The sequence below is a fragment of the Amblyraja radiata genome, chromosome 1 (genome assembly GCF_010909765.2).
Source record: "Amblyraja radiata isolate CabotCenter1 chromosome 1, sAmbRad1.1.pri, whole genome shotgun sequence".
NCBI lineage: Eukaryota > Metazoa > Chordata > Chondrichthyes > Rajiformes > Rajidae > Amblyraja > Amblyraja radiata.
The window spans coordinates 169603777-169619186 of NC_045956.1; positions in this window are offsets into that span (position 1 = coordinate 169603777).

Here is a 15410-nt window from a genome sequence, read left to right on the forward strand (position 1 = left end):
CCTCACCTGACCATCCTCGCCCCAGGGGCACCTCCTGCAGCCCACCTTGAAGACACTGGAGGCATTACCCAGGGTCACCCTCCTGCCAGCCCTTGCTCCTCACGTCCGACATCTCCAGCTTCCTCCCAGTTATGTCGTCCACTGAGCCTTCGAACGGGCCCCGTCGTCCGACGAGCCTTCGGGTGGGTTAGTGGTCCCATCGTCCGACGGGCACATTGTGGGGAGGGGAAGGTGAACCATTCAGGTCTGCAGTTCGGGCCTAAATTTGATATGGTGCAATGGTATTAAGGAAGATTGCCTATATTAGAAACATAGAAACATGGAAACATAGAAAATATGTGCAGGAGTAGGCCATTCGGCCCTTCGAGCCTGCACCGCCATTCAATATCATCATGGCTGATCATTACTTGTAGTGGCCATCTTTCCCGATATTGGGGGAGTTCAGAACCAGGGGTCCCAGTTTAAGAATAATGGGTAGGCCATTTAGAACTGAGAGGAGAAAAAACTTTTTCACCCAGAGAGTTGTGAATATGTGGAATTCTCTGCCGCAGAAGGTATTGGAGGCCAATTCACTGGATGTATTCCAGAGAGAGTTACTCTAAGGGAGAACAGAATCAAGGGATATGGGGAAAAAGCAGGAACGGGGTATTGATTTTAGATGATCAGCCATGATCATGTTGAATGGCTGTGCTGGCTCAAAGGGCCGAATGACCTACTCCTGCACCTATTTTTTATTTTTCTGTTTCTGTCGGTCAGCCAGCTTTTGATATTCTGGACTAACCCCAGACTATATTGAGAAATCGAGACAGAGAACCAGCAATCATCATTTATAATATCTACTAGACCAAGTGCAGCTCCCCCAATGCAAGATTCCACCACTCACCCATTCCCCCAACGCAAGCCGTTCCCCCAACGCAATATTGCTCCACTCAGGCATAGCCCCCAACTGTGTAGATGTGGCTCATTTCTCCTAATCCCACAGCACTCCCTCCTCCTCCTCTTCACCCTCCCTCTTCAATCCCTAGAGAGGGAGGGGGGTGTAGATAGGGAGGGGGTATAGAGATGGGTGGGGGGGTTGGTTAGAGATGAAGGGGGTATAGGGATGGGGGTGTAGAGAGGGGGGGCAGAGAGAGAGGGGGGTAGCGAGGGAGGGGGAGGGGCCAGAGAGGGAGAGGGAGGGAGAGGGAGGGGGTAGAGAGGGAGGGGGTAGAGAGGGAGGGGTGGTAGAGATGTAGGTGGGGTGGATAGGGAGGGGGAAAGAGAGGGAGAGGGAGGGGTGGTAGAGGGGGAGGGGGTGGAGAGGGAGAGCGAGGAGAAAGAGCAGGAGGGGGAGGGGATAGAAAGGGAGAGGGGGATGGGAGTAGAGAGGGAAGGTAGAGGGAGGGGGAAGGGGGTAGAGAAGGAGAGGGGCAGAGAGGGAGGGGGTAGAGAGGGAGAGGGGCAGAGAGGGAAGTAGAGAGAGAGAGGGAGAGGGGTAGAGGGAGGGAATGGAGGTAGAGTGGGGGAGCAGGGAGGGTAGAGAGGGAGAGGGCAAGGGAGCGAAAGGGAGGGGGGGTAGAGAGGGTGGGAGTGAGTCTAGATAGGGAGGGGCCATCTCCCTCCACCATTCCTAATTTCCTTCCTCCCCATCTTCCTCTACCACACCACTCCCCACCCCATCTCCCTCCTCATTTCCCTCATCCTCCTCCCCTCACTCCCATTCCCTGCCCCAGCACCAACCCAGGTCGTAGAGCAGTACCAGGGCCTGGATCTCGGCCTGGTTATCGTACTCGGCCCGGCCCTGGCTGTAGCCTCCAGTCGTCAGCTTGGCCGCTGCCTGGGCACCAGTCCAGGCCCCGACTTCATCTCCGGGCTCGTCCCTGACCACGGACCCAGGCTCATCCTTGGTTCCAGCGGCGGCTTCTTTCTCGGCCCCAGTCACGGACCCATCCCAAGCCCCGGGCTCGGCCCTCACTCCAGTTCCAGCACCAGGCTCGGCTCTAGCCAAGGTCCGCGGCACCACCCTCGCCACCGGGCATCTGCTGCCGCCGGCACCACGAGCGCTGGAGTGCAACCATTTTTTTTAAAGCTAAGACAAACAATTTTGCAAACATTTTACAACCAATACATTTTCTGAAAACATTGTTTATGCCAAGACAAACAATTTTGCAAACATTTTATAACCAATACATTTACTGCAAACACACACACACACACACACAAACACACACACACACACACACACACACACACACACACACACACACACAAACACACACACACACACACACACACACACACACACACACACACACACAAACACACACACACACACACACACACACACACACACACACACACACACACACACACACACACACACACACACACACTCACACACTCACAACCAAAACTAAAATGCCAAGTAACTTCAGAACGTGGTAAACATACAGTGTGTAAACCGAATGATTCAAATGTTCAAAGCCTCCTGTAGAGGCTGCAGCTGAAGGAAAAACGTGCTTTAAATAACGTCCAACAAACACACTCACCATACGCAGAGCAGTAAGCTCTCTTGAATTATTCAACAACGTCTTCACTCTGTGCCTTCTGCAGTCAGCGCCATCTTGCCACCAACCGGAAATGACGCCCTCAGCACCATCTTGCTGCTAACTGAAATTACGTCATCGGCACCAACATGCCATTAAGTGAAAGTCATGGGAATGAGCGCCAATTTTGCAATTAAACACAGTCCTGATCAAATAAAATGTTTATTTCCGCTTTATCCATCCACTTTATCCAAACTGTTGCAACCATTTTAAAACCAAGACAAACAATTTTGCAAACATTTTACAACCAATACATTTTCTGAAATTTTTTTTATTAAAAGCCAAGACATACAATTTTGCAAACATTTTACAACCAATACATTTTCTGAAATCATTTTTTTAAAAGCGAAGACAAACAATTTTGCAAACATTTTATAACCAATACATTTTCTGAATTTTTTTTTTTAAAGCCAAACCAAACAATTTTGCAAACATTTTACAACCACATTAAGGGGACTCACCGTTGAGTAAACATTCGTTCAGTGTTATTCACAGCTCAGAGAGCCGTGACCATCTCGCTTCCTCCATCTCGCAGAGACAGAGTGAGGCACGACACTTCCGGGTTTTATAGTCTCTCCCCCTTGCCACCAGCGGGGGCAGCAGAGCGAATGGCAACAATTTTTAAAACATTAATAACTCTTTGATTTTTCATCGATGGGAAAAATCCTCTGGTCCAACACAGCGGAGGGGGACTCTGAGCGAGGTGGCCAAAAATGACGGCCATAAGAGGCGGCATTCTTTCAGAAATCACGAAACAGAAAGTCGAAAAATGGTCAAGATCTTAGTTTTATTAACACAGATAAATGAATGGCATTTTAATAATGGTGCACATTGCAGGTACACTGTGCTGCTATAGAGTGCTATTCAGTCAAAGAAAAAGCTATATTATTACATTCGAGTCATCCAAAGTGTATAGATAAAGGATAAAGGATACAATATTTAGTGTAAAATAAAGTCTTATGACATCTAATTAAAGATAGTTCAAAAATACTCTAATGAGTTAGATTGGAGGTCAGGGCTGCACACTAGCTGATAAGAGGATGGTTCAGTTGCCTGATTACTAATGGATTTAAACTGTCCCTGAATCTTGAAGTATATGTTTTCAAAATTCTGTACCTCTTGCCTGATGGGAGAGGGGAGAAGAGGGAGTGACCGGGGTGAGACAGGTCCTTGATTATTTCTGGTGGTCTGGGTTAGGTCCACAACTCTCTGTAATTTTTTGCATAAATTTCCAAAATGTTGCCTGGATTTGGGGGTATTAGCTGCAGGGAGATGTTGAACACTTGGATTGTTTTATCTGGAATGCTGGAATTTGCAGGAAGACCCGATCGAAGTGTATAAAATCATGAGACGCATAGATAGGGTAGACATTCAGAACCTTTTTCCCAGGATGAAAAAATCAAACACGAGAGGGCATAGGTTTAACGTTAGAGGGGCAAAGTTTAAAGGAGAAGTGCGGAGCAACTTTATTACACAGAAGATGGTGGCTGCCTGGAACCTGTTTCCAGGATTACTGGTTGAGACAGATACGATAATGGCATTTAAAAGGCTTCTGGAAATGTATATGGATATACAGGGAATGGAGCGATATGGATTATGTGCCAACAGATAAGAGATGGCCTAAAGTCTAAAGATGAGATAGTTTGGTTTAGTTTAGTTGAGAGATATAGTGCGGAAACAGGCCCTTCGGGCAACGAGTCCTCACTGACCAGTGATCCCCGCACATTAACACTATCCCACACACACTAGGAACAATTTACATTTTAATACAAGACGATTAACCTATAAACCTGTACTTCTTGGGGTTGTGGGAGTAAACCGAAGATCTCTGAGAAAACCCACACAGGTCACGGGGAGAACGTACAAACTGTAAAGATAAGCACCCATAGTCAGGATCAAACCTGGGTCTCTGGCACTGTAAAGGGTCTGTCCCACTGCGGCGACCAAATCCATGAGTTAAGAAGAGTGTCTTCGACCTTCAAGGTCAAAGGCACTCGCCTGGACAACCTCGAGCTGGATCGACCGACCGCACACACACACACACACACACACACACACACACACACACACACACACACACACACACACACACACACACACACACACACACTCACACACACACACACACACACACGCACACACATGCACAATTGTTGGATACATTTTTTTAATAAAATGTCAAAACATTTTGTTCTAAAGGCACGCTGCACCTCTTTGGCAGCCTTCCCCTGAATTATTGTAATAAAATGTAATATTTGTTGCCATTTTATTATTTTTTTTTATCCAACAATTTTTTTGCGGCCTTAAAAATTTAGCGCGGTCGGGTCGAGTGGCCGCTGCCGCCGGAACGTGCCCCAGCTTCGAGTTCTGGTCACCGCTGTCCCAGCTCCGAGGCCAGGTCACCGCTGCCGCTGCCGCTGTCCCAGCCGCCGCTGCCACTGCCCCAGCTCCGAGGCCGCCAGCTCCGCCATTAGGCCTCGGCGCAGGCGGAGACGGGGGATACAACAAAATAAGTCACATCCCCCGAAGGAAGAGACCAAAAACGTGTTCCCCCCCACCCCCCCCCCCCCCCCCCCCACATACACAACGTAATAAACTAAAAATCAACTAAACAGGACAAAAGAACAACACAAAAAAAACAAACAAAAACAGACAGACTGCAGGCGACCCGCAGCTGCTAAGGCAGCGCCGCCATCTTTTTGTTAGGTTGAGAAAATAAATACAAAACTTGGATTTATAACAGCTCATGGGCCATGGCTAGCCGCTAATGAGGAGGCGCAATATTTTAAACTGCCCCGGGCGCTCAAAACCCACCCTACGCCACTGCGCACACACACACACACACACACACACACACACACACACACACACACACACACACACACACACACACACACACACACACACACACACACACACACAAACACATCGCAAAGGCGGTGGTCAGTGAAAGCGGGGGAGCGCTGTCTGAAATTCACATCCGCGATGAAGAGGAAGGTAAAAGACGGCTGCATAGTGTACGGTAAGTCCTTTAGTGAGTGCGGAGGGGGTGGTGGAGAGAAGGGGAGAGAGGGAGAGAGAAGGAGAGAGAAGGGGAGAGAAGGGGGGGAGAATGGGGGGAGAGAAGGAGTGGAGATACTTTTAAGAAGTATTATAAAGTTTAGCGGGCATTTTACCTACTGGTTGGTTTTCGTTGGTCCTGAAAACTCCAATGAGCCAATTAAAATGCGAAGGAGATTGCCTACGGCTGCCCTCGACTGCCTGTAACTAAATAGCGACCCCACTCCACTGCACTACGAGTTAAAAAAACCATGCCGACCAAATTTTACTCGTGGAAAATTTTCAACATGCTGAAAAATTTTACGCGACCTAGCTGAGGCCACGAGTATGCGGGAACTTCCCTCGAGCATGAAGGAGAGTTCCAGTGACCTCATAGGACCTCCTAGGACCACGTGTCGACCATGCTGCGAGTTTGAGTCGAAGGCAAACTCTTCTAAACTCGCAGATTAGGTCGCCGCAGTGGGACAGCCCCTTAAGGCAGCAACTCTACTGCTGCTCCACTGTGCTGCCCGATCTCTACATCATGTTGAGCTCAGACGTCGTGGACGTAAGGGCCTGTTCTTGTGCTACACTGTTTTATGTTCTCAATCTATTGGGTAAATAAATTAAAAGTTTGGGTAATATTGTGTAACATGAAAAGAATGTGATGTTTTTTTTCCTGTAACATCCCACCCATCAAAGCTGAAAGATGAGGCACTTGGTTAGTCGTGAAGCTGAGCACCAGATGAATTAACAGATGTACACTGCCCCTTAGTGTTTGTAGCTGTCTTTCCATTGAGTCGCAATCCGTATTCATGTCTAATTGCACTGCAGATATCAGTAATATAAAAACGTAGCCTCAGTAGATATAATAGTGGCATTGAAGAGGCTTATAGAAAAAGGATATGCAGGAAAAATGGGATATAGTGTCATGTTTGCCACGGACATAATGGATGGAAGAGCCTGTTCCTGTGTTTTACTGTTCCATGTTGTATGTATGTAGTTCAGCCAGCAGCTGTCCGTCTTTTCATCTTTTTTTTATTTTTAGTTAGTTAAGTGTTTTTGTTTCTGGAGTTCTAGACTTTTTTATGTGGGGGGCGGGGGGGGGGGGGGGAGGGGGAAACTACCTTTAAGGGTCCCTACCTGGTCGGAGAGGCAGCTTTTCTCCGGGCTGCAGTTTCGACCCGTCCTCGCGGCCTACCAGCGGGCCTGGAGCGGCGTTTCCTGTCGGGGACCTCCCAGAACCACGGCTTCGGCAGCGGCATAGCGCTGGAGCGCTATCGTGGAGCGGGCGATGCCTTGCCCGGGTCGCCGCGCTGGAGCTCCGGTGAGCTGAAGACCGCCGGGAACAACATCGCGGAGCTGCGGGTCTGAGGAGCGGCCGGCCGCGGGCAGCGGCGCCGAACTGTACACCGGGAGCCTGGGATCTCTCGACGAGATCGCCAGTAGCGGAACTCCAACCGGCGCGGACTTGTTGGCTTTGGAAGCCGCGGCCTCCAGTACGGAAGCGGCCGTTCCAGGTGTCCCAAGCCGCTGTGAGGATTCTCCCGACGCCGGTGCACCATCACCCGGCGAGAACGGCCAGGAACATCGGGCCTCCGTAGAGGCAACTGTGGAGGCCTCAATTGGCTCGACTATGGGTGAACTGGGGTTGGGGACTGGACTTTGTGCCTTCCCTCATGGTGGGAGCCATTGTGGGGGGATGTTCTTTATGTTTAAATCTCTTATTAATGTTATGTCTGTATTCTTTCTTTATGTGCTGCATTGGCAAGAAGCATTTCACTACACCTAGGTGTATGTGACCAATAAATAACCTTTGAACCTTTGAACCTTCAGGTAACCATGAAACTACTGGGGATATGGAGGCCTTGGAGAGAAGGTTTACCAGATTAGAGGGTTTCAGCTGCAGGGAAAGGTTGGATAGACTTGATTTTTTTCTCTAGAATGTTGGAAGTTGAGGAGTTCAAGTCCAAGTCCAAGTTCAAGTGAGTTTATTGTCATGTGTTCCTGATAGGACAATGAAATTCTTGCTTTGCTTCAGCACACAGAACATAGTAGGCATTTACTACAAAACAGATCAATGTGTCCATATACTATAATATAAATATATACACACATGAATAAATATAATGATAAAGTGCAAATAACAGATAATGGACCAAGCCACGATGCAACCGGTCAGCATGCTCTCTACTGTGCACCTGTAGAAGTTAGAGAGAGTCCTCCTTGACAAACCGACTCTCCGTAATCTTCTCAGGAAGTAGAGGCGCTGATGAGCTTTCTTGATAATTGCATTAGTGTTCTCGGACCAGGAAAGATCTTCAGAGATGTGCACGCCCAGGAATTTGAAGCTCTTGACCCTTTCAACCATCGACCCGTTGGTACAGGAGCCTGAAGACTGCAACGACCAGGTTCAGGAATAACTACTTCCCCACAGCCATCAGGCTATTAAACTCAACTGAAACAAAATTCTGAACATTAATAGACCATTACCTGTTTATTTGCACTTTATCAGTTTATTTATTCATGTGTGTATACATTTATATAATGGTATATGGACACACTGATCTGTTCTGTATTCATGCCTACCTGTTGTGCTGAAGGAAAGCAACAATTTTATTGTCCTATCTGGGACACATCACAATAAACTCTCTTGAATCTTGAATCATAACCTCAGAGTAACAGGACGTACCTTTACAAGAGTGAAGAGGGGAATTTTGTTAAGCAGAGGGTGGTAAATCTGTAGAACCCATTGCCACAGTAGGCGGTGGAGGCGTGTCAATGGATATTTTTAAGGCTGAGATTGATAGATTCTTGATTAGTACATTGTTAGAGGCTATGGGGAGAAGGCAGGGAAATGGGGTTGAGTGGGAAGGATAGATCAGCCATGATTGAATAGCAGAGTAGATTTGATGGCCGAATTCTGCTCCTTTAACATGAGCTGATGAACTCTGCAAAATCTTCAACTATAGCCAAACTAAAATTTTATACAGCAGCAATATCATGTGACAGTAGTAGAATTAGGCCATTCAGCCCATCATGTCTACTCTTCCATTCAATCATGGCTAGATATATTTCCCTCCTAACCCCTTTCTCCTGCCTTCTCCCCATAACCTCTGACAGCTGTACTAATCAAATATTAATCCATCTCTGCCTTATAAATTATCCACTGATGTCCTCTACATCCTTCTGTGACAAAGAATTCCACAGGTTCATCACCCTCTGCCTAAGGTCCAGTTCTAGACTCTCCCACTAGTGGAAAGATCCTTGCTACATCCACTATCCAAAACCTTTTACAATTCTGTATGTTTCAATGTGGTCCCCCCCCCCCCCCATTCTTCTAAACTACAGCGATTACATGTCCATTGCCGACAAATGCTCATCATAGGTTAACCTACTCATCCCTATAATACAATACAATAATACTTTATTAGCCAAGTATGTTTTGCAACAAACGAGGAATTTCATTTGCCAAGTCAATCATACAAATAAAAAGCAACAGAACACACAAAATACATTTAACATAAACATCCACCATAGTGACTCCTCACTGTGATGGAAGGCTAAAAAAAAAAGTTTCCATCTCTTCCCTTCTGTGTTCTCCCACGGTCGTGGGCCTCGAAGCTTCCGTTCTCGGGACGATCTTGACTCCCGTAGCCGGCGGTCGAGCCCCCCTCGTCGGGGCGATCACTCCTTCATCGGGGGTGGAATCTCAGCTCCCCCTCGCCGAGCGATCGGACCCTGGGTCGGGGCTTGTCGAACCTTCTGCGTCGTTGGAGCTCCTGACATCCAAGGTCCCTACCTGAGACTGCGAGCTCTCGATGATAAAATCCGCAGGCCATGGTTGGAGCGATCCCAGGCAAGGGATCGACTCCGATAGCAAGTCCACGCCCTGCGGTGCAGCTCAAAGTCAGTCCTGACCAAGGCCGCCAGCTCCATGATGTTAGGCCGCAGAGCAACTGGAGATACGACTCAGAGATTGAAACAAAAAAGTTTTACCCAACCCCCTCCCCCTCCCCCCCACAAAAAACAAACCAGAGAACATTTAAACAAACTTATAAAACACACTGAAAATAATCAAAAATAGAAGAAAACAGACAGACTGTTGGCGATGCTGCCAATCGTGCGGCGCCCCTGGTGGAATATAACTTCCTGATTTTTATACTCAATGCCCTGACTATTAAATAAATGCAAGTATGGAAGTTATATGGAAGCATACCTACGTAATCAGACATCAGCTTATTTTACTTAACATCACGTGATTGTTAGTCATTTAGCAGCACTTAATTAAATCATTTATCCAGTAAACAAGACACTAAACAAGTTACTTATTTTTACTTTTGCATCTTTGTATTCTTAATAAATACATTTGTATCTTTGTACTCAACTTATAAACTGGTATGTAACATTATAATATGGTGTGTAACCTTTAGCTGTAGCTGGAAAATATGGGTGGCGAAGTAGAATGAGTTAGAGTGACAGCTGGGAGATTAAACAGTTGGAATTTAAGGGTGGCAAAAGAAGAAGAGATATGAGGGGTGATGTAAAAATCTAGATAAGTTTGATAAGACTGAACCAAGGTCATAGGCCACTCTCACGTTGCGAGTTGACACAAGAGGTAACCCGAGTTAAGGGCTCGTGGTTGTGTACGAGATACCAAGTGTAAGATCAAGAGGTTAACCGAGTTCCCACGGGTAGACGGCAGTTTCCCGTTTATTTGTCATTTCTGCGATCTGACATTTTCGTCTCCCGAGTTAACCAGTTCCTGTCCCGTTAATCTTGAGCGAACATTGTCTACTGACGTGTTGTAAAATCATCACGTGGTACAAATGATGTGACGTATTTTCTTCACACACTAGAAAATCCTCCCTTGGTTGAATTGGCTCATTTGGAGACATGTCTACAATAAGGCTTTTCGAGTCCAGGATGATGGTGTTTTTTATTCAAGTGCTGTATGCAGCAGCCATTTGTGTGATGTGAGGACGCTTGCGTGAAGGCAGAAGGGTGAGATTAATTAAAAGGAGAATTAAGAGGAAGCCTCACTGGGTGAAGCCCATCTTTCAAAGGGGATCTCTATTTGGACAATATGAAAAGCTGCTTAATGTGCTGTGCGAAGAGGATAAATCTGCTTTTAAAAATGTTGTCAGAATTTCACCTGAGCTACCGGGGAGGCAATCTGCAGATTTCCTTAATCACCATTTCCCTGCTCCATAGAGCCCACAGGCAGTGTTGACTTCTCCTGTGGCAACTCCTGCTGCCTCTCTACCTGCCTCTCCTGCTGCGTCTCCTCCTCCTCCTGCATGACAAAAGCCTAATTGGCATGTTTTGTTCCCTTTCTTTGGACTTTTCTTGGAGCCATCTCTACAAGTCTTCCTCTTAAAAAGATTCTCCAGCAATGAGGTGAAACACCCTCGATGGACCCAGGTCACGTGGTGATGTTGAAACCGCCTCTTTTTACTCACCTTTTTTTCCCCCTCTGTCCAGCTGCCAGTTCACCGTGCCCAGGACTTCCCACGGTAGACTCAAGAGTCACTAAGGTTAACGCACGGGCCACTACGTTATTAAAATGTTTCAATTCTTAACCACAAGAGTAAAATTGACTCGTGGAAAATTTCAAACATGTTTGATTTTTGGCAAGAGTAGACAAGTTACACGAGTGCCTGCCGTTAGCGCCACGATGCACTATGTTGCGTCCACGAATGCCGTACGCTAATCGTACGTTATTACCACGAGGTTTAACTCGGGTTACCTCTTGTGTCAACTCGCAACGTGAGAATGGCCTTTCAGAAGTTAATGGCGGCGAGACAGAGAATGTCAGAATAGAAGATAGAATGATGCGAGAGGAGTGCATCATGCAAGATAAGGTAGAGGAGATATGGCTGTGAAATTGTAATAAAGAGCAGCCTTTTTCTGTGTTCTGGGAGCAATTAGAGAACGGACAGGCGGGTGTCTTCTCTGAGTGTTCCCGCTGATGTTTGCAAATAAAGGCTTTTGTATTCTTGAGGAATTCTCCGTGTCTGTGTCATCTTATCCAACTCTCAGTCTCTTAACCATGACACAAGGATGCTGTACTTCTAATAGCGAGTGGCCTCTGTGTGCTTAGCTGCATCTGTGATTTCAAAACCAATTACAATCAGTAAACACCAATTTAATCAATGGAGATACATGTCCACCACCGATTTTCCGGAGCCTTTCTAGATTATCCATTTTGTCGGACCAACAGAGGTCAGGGCCTCAGAGAGAAGTCGAACGGTACCAGAATGGCCTGCCTAGGCAGCCGGGAAGCCAAGATACCGGAGGGCAAAGTCAACCTTGGAAGTCGGCTATGGGAACGGGTCTGCATGCTCTGGCCGGGCCGGAGTTCCAGAGTACCGGCCGCAGGGGGGTAAATTCGATCCGCTGATCGGCGCGGAAGTCCCGATTAAGTCGAATTCGGCCGCCTCACTCAGCCTGGGCGCCACATTTTCGGGGGGACTTCTGGACCAGGATTTCAAGTGCGCTCTCGTAATTTTTGGCCGGAATAAAGGAGGTGCCTGACCACCAGTTGCCGGAAATCGATGGTGCATCTGTGCTGTAGTTTGAAGACAGGTTATTGCTTACATCAGTAGTTGGATGCAAAACAATTTGATTTATAGCTAGCTAGTTATTATGAATGGGGTGCATAGGTGAAGCACAATTGAAAATCTTTATATTGGAAACATAGACAGAAAATGCTGGAAGTACTCAGCAGGTCAGGCAGCATCTGTGGAAGGAGAAACAGTTAATGTTTCAGATCAAAGAACCGACCTTTTGGCAGAAGAGATACATGTGTGTGTTATATAGTTAAAGTGGATGACATGGACCAAGTCATTGATTTGAAGTGCCTTCGAACATTAAAGGAAAGTAAGCAATGAAGAACAAGAGATTTCTGGGTTAGATGCAACTTCACAAATCAGTGATGAATGAATTCAAGCATATTAGTGAATGTCCACAACCTTGGGGGTCAGAAACAATTGCGTCGATGAATGCACAATGCGTTGACATTAATTCTAAACGTCACGGACTTTGAAGATGGCCCTGAACGAAAATGCATATTTTTCATTATGAGACTGGGTGATGAACCAACTAATAAACTTCCATTAGCAAAAAAATTACATATTTAAATTACACAATGACTCAACACACATGTAGTTATTTTTTTAATATTGGCTCGAACTAAACGTACACTGTTATTGTGGAGTTTGGCACAAGAAACATAAGAATAAGGAATTGGGAAAACTCCTTCACAGATCTAACACATGTTAGTGGGACAATTGGCTTCTCCGATCTTTGTTTTTTATTTCATATTCCATGACAAAATATGATAAATGCTGTCGACCTGAACTGGGAGCAGTCAGCAGTTAGAATAGGCTGAATAATCCTTCAAATGTAACGGCTACATGTGGTACGGTGGTACAGCTGGTAGTGCTGCTTCCTCACAGCACCAGAGACACGGCTTTGATGCTGAACTGAGGTGCTGACTGTGTGGAGATTGCACATTTGGATGACAACGTATAAGGCACGATTAGTAAATTTGCAGATTACACTAAAGTGGGTGGTATCGTAGATAGTGAAGATGGCTGTCAAAAATTGCAGCAGCATCTTGAACGGTTAGGCAGGTGGCCGAGGAATGGTTGATGGGGTTTAATACAGAAAAGTGCAAGGTGTTGCATATTGCGAAGTCTAACCAGGGCAGGAACTAATCAGTGAATGGCAGGGCTCTGGGGAGGGTTGTTGGAGTCCAGGTACATGGTTCCTTGAAAGTGACGACACAGGTAGATAGGATGGTCAAGAAAGCCTCCGGTACATTGGCCTTCATCAGTCAGAGTATCGAGTATAGAAGTTGGGAGGTTATGTTACAGTTGTACAAGACATTGGTGAGGCCACATTTGGAGTATAACCATATAACCATATAACAATTACAGCACGGATACAGGCCATCTCGGCCCTACAAGTCCGTGCCGAACAACTTTTTTCCCTTAGTCCCACCTGCCTGCACTCATACCATAACCCTCCATTCCCTTCTCATCCATATGCCTATCCAATTTATTTTTAAATGATACCAACGAACCTGCCGCCACCACTTCCACTGGAAGCTCATTCCACACCGCTACCACTCTCTGAGTAAAGAAGTTCCCCCTCATGTTACCCCTAAACTTCTGTCCCTTAATTCTGAAGTCATGTCCTCTTGTTTGAATCTTCCCTATTCTCAAAGGGAAAAGCTTGATCACGTCAACTCTGTCTATCCCTCTCATCATTTTAAAGACCTCTATCAAGTCTCCCCTTAACCTTCTGCGCTCCAGAGAATAAAGACCTAACTTATTCAACCTATCTCTGTAACTTAGTTGTTGAAACCCAGGCAACATTCTAGTAAATCTCCTCTGTACTCTCTCTATTTTGTTGACATCCTTCCTATAATTGGGCGACCAAAATTGTACACCATACTCCAGATTTGGTCTCACCAATGCCTTGTACAATTTTATCATTACATCCCAGCTTCTATACTCAATGCTCTGATTTATAAAGGCTAGCATACCAAAAGCTTTCTTTACCACCCTATCTATATGAGATTCCACCTTCAAGGAACTATGCACGGTTATTCCCAGATCCCTCTGTTCAACTGTATTCTTCAATTCCCTACCACGGCGCTGGGGGCCTGGGTTCGAGCCTGGCCTCGGGAACTCCCTGTGGCTGCATAGAACCAGCACAGTTTGTAGGTTACTTGCCTTGGTATAACATGTTTTTTTAAATGTCAGGGGTGGGGAACATTTTCATGTTGGAATGCCGCATTAAGTTAGCTGTAATTTAATAAGGCCGCATCCAAGAAACTTCAATTAGATATACTTCACGACATTTATCTTGAAAGTTGTTGACAAAATCTATTCCTCGTGTTCTACCTGTAAGAGTGCCCAAAGCGAGTAACTCTTCGCAGCAATTAAATAGCCCTCATGACTTACTAATGTTTTAATTGTGGCCGTCAGTCGGGGAGGATTATTTTGTTGAATCTTCTTTTACTCTTTGGTATTTTAAATATGTTCATTTTAAGATTAAAATAAAAATAATAAAAGATGAACAAAAAACATAATAATTTAAAAAAAAGGATTTGTTCTACAAAATTTTGATTCATTCAAAAGGCCGCACTTGATGGCCTAGCAGGTCCAGGTTCCCCACCCCTGCCCTAGTGTGTGTAGGATATTGTTAATGGGCCATTTATCTCTAAAATAGAAAAATAGAAACATAGAAAATAGGTGCAGGAGCAGGCCATTCGGCCCTTCGAGCCTGCACCGTTCAATATGATCATGGCTGATCATCCAACTCAGTATCCAATAATAACTCAATAAACTAAACTAAACCACCATTGTAGTTATACGAGAGGAAAGGAAGAGTCACTGCAGTCGTTCTATCCTACACACTACAATTTATGTGTAGGAAGGAACTGCAGATGCTGGTTTAAACCGAAGATAAACACAAAATGTTGGAGTAACTCAACGGGACGGGCAGCATCTCTGGAGAGAAGGAATGGGTGACGTTTCGGGTCGAGACCCTTCTTCAGACTTCAGCCCAGTCCAGTCTCGACCCGAAACATCACTCATTCATTCTCTCCAGAGGAGATTAATTCCCGGGATGGCGGGACTGTCATATGATGAAAGAATGGAGCAACTGGGCTTGTATTCACTGGAATTGAGATGGAAAAATATAAAATTATTAAGGGATTGGACACGCTAGATGCAGGAAACATGTTCCCGATGTTGGGGGAGTCCAGAGCCA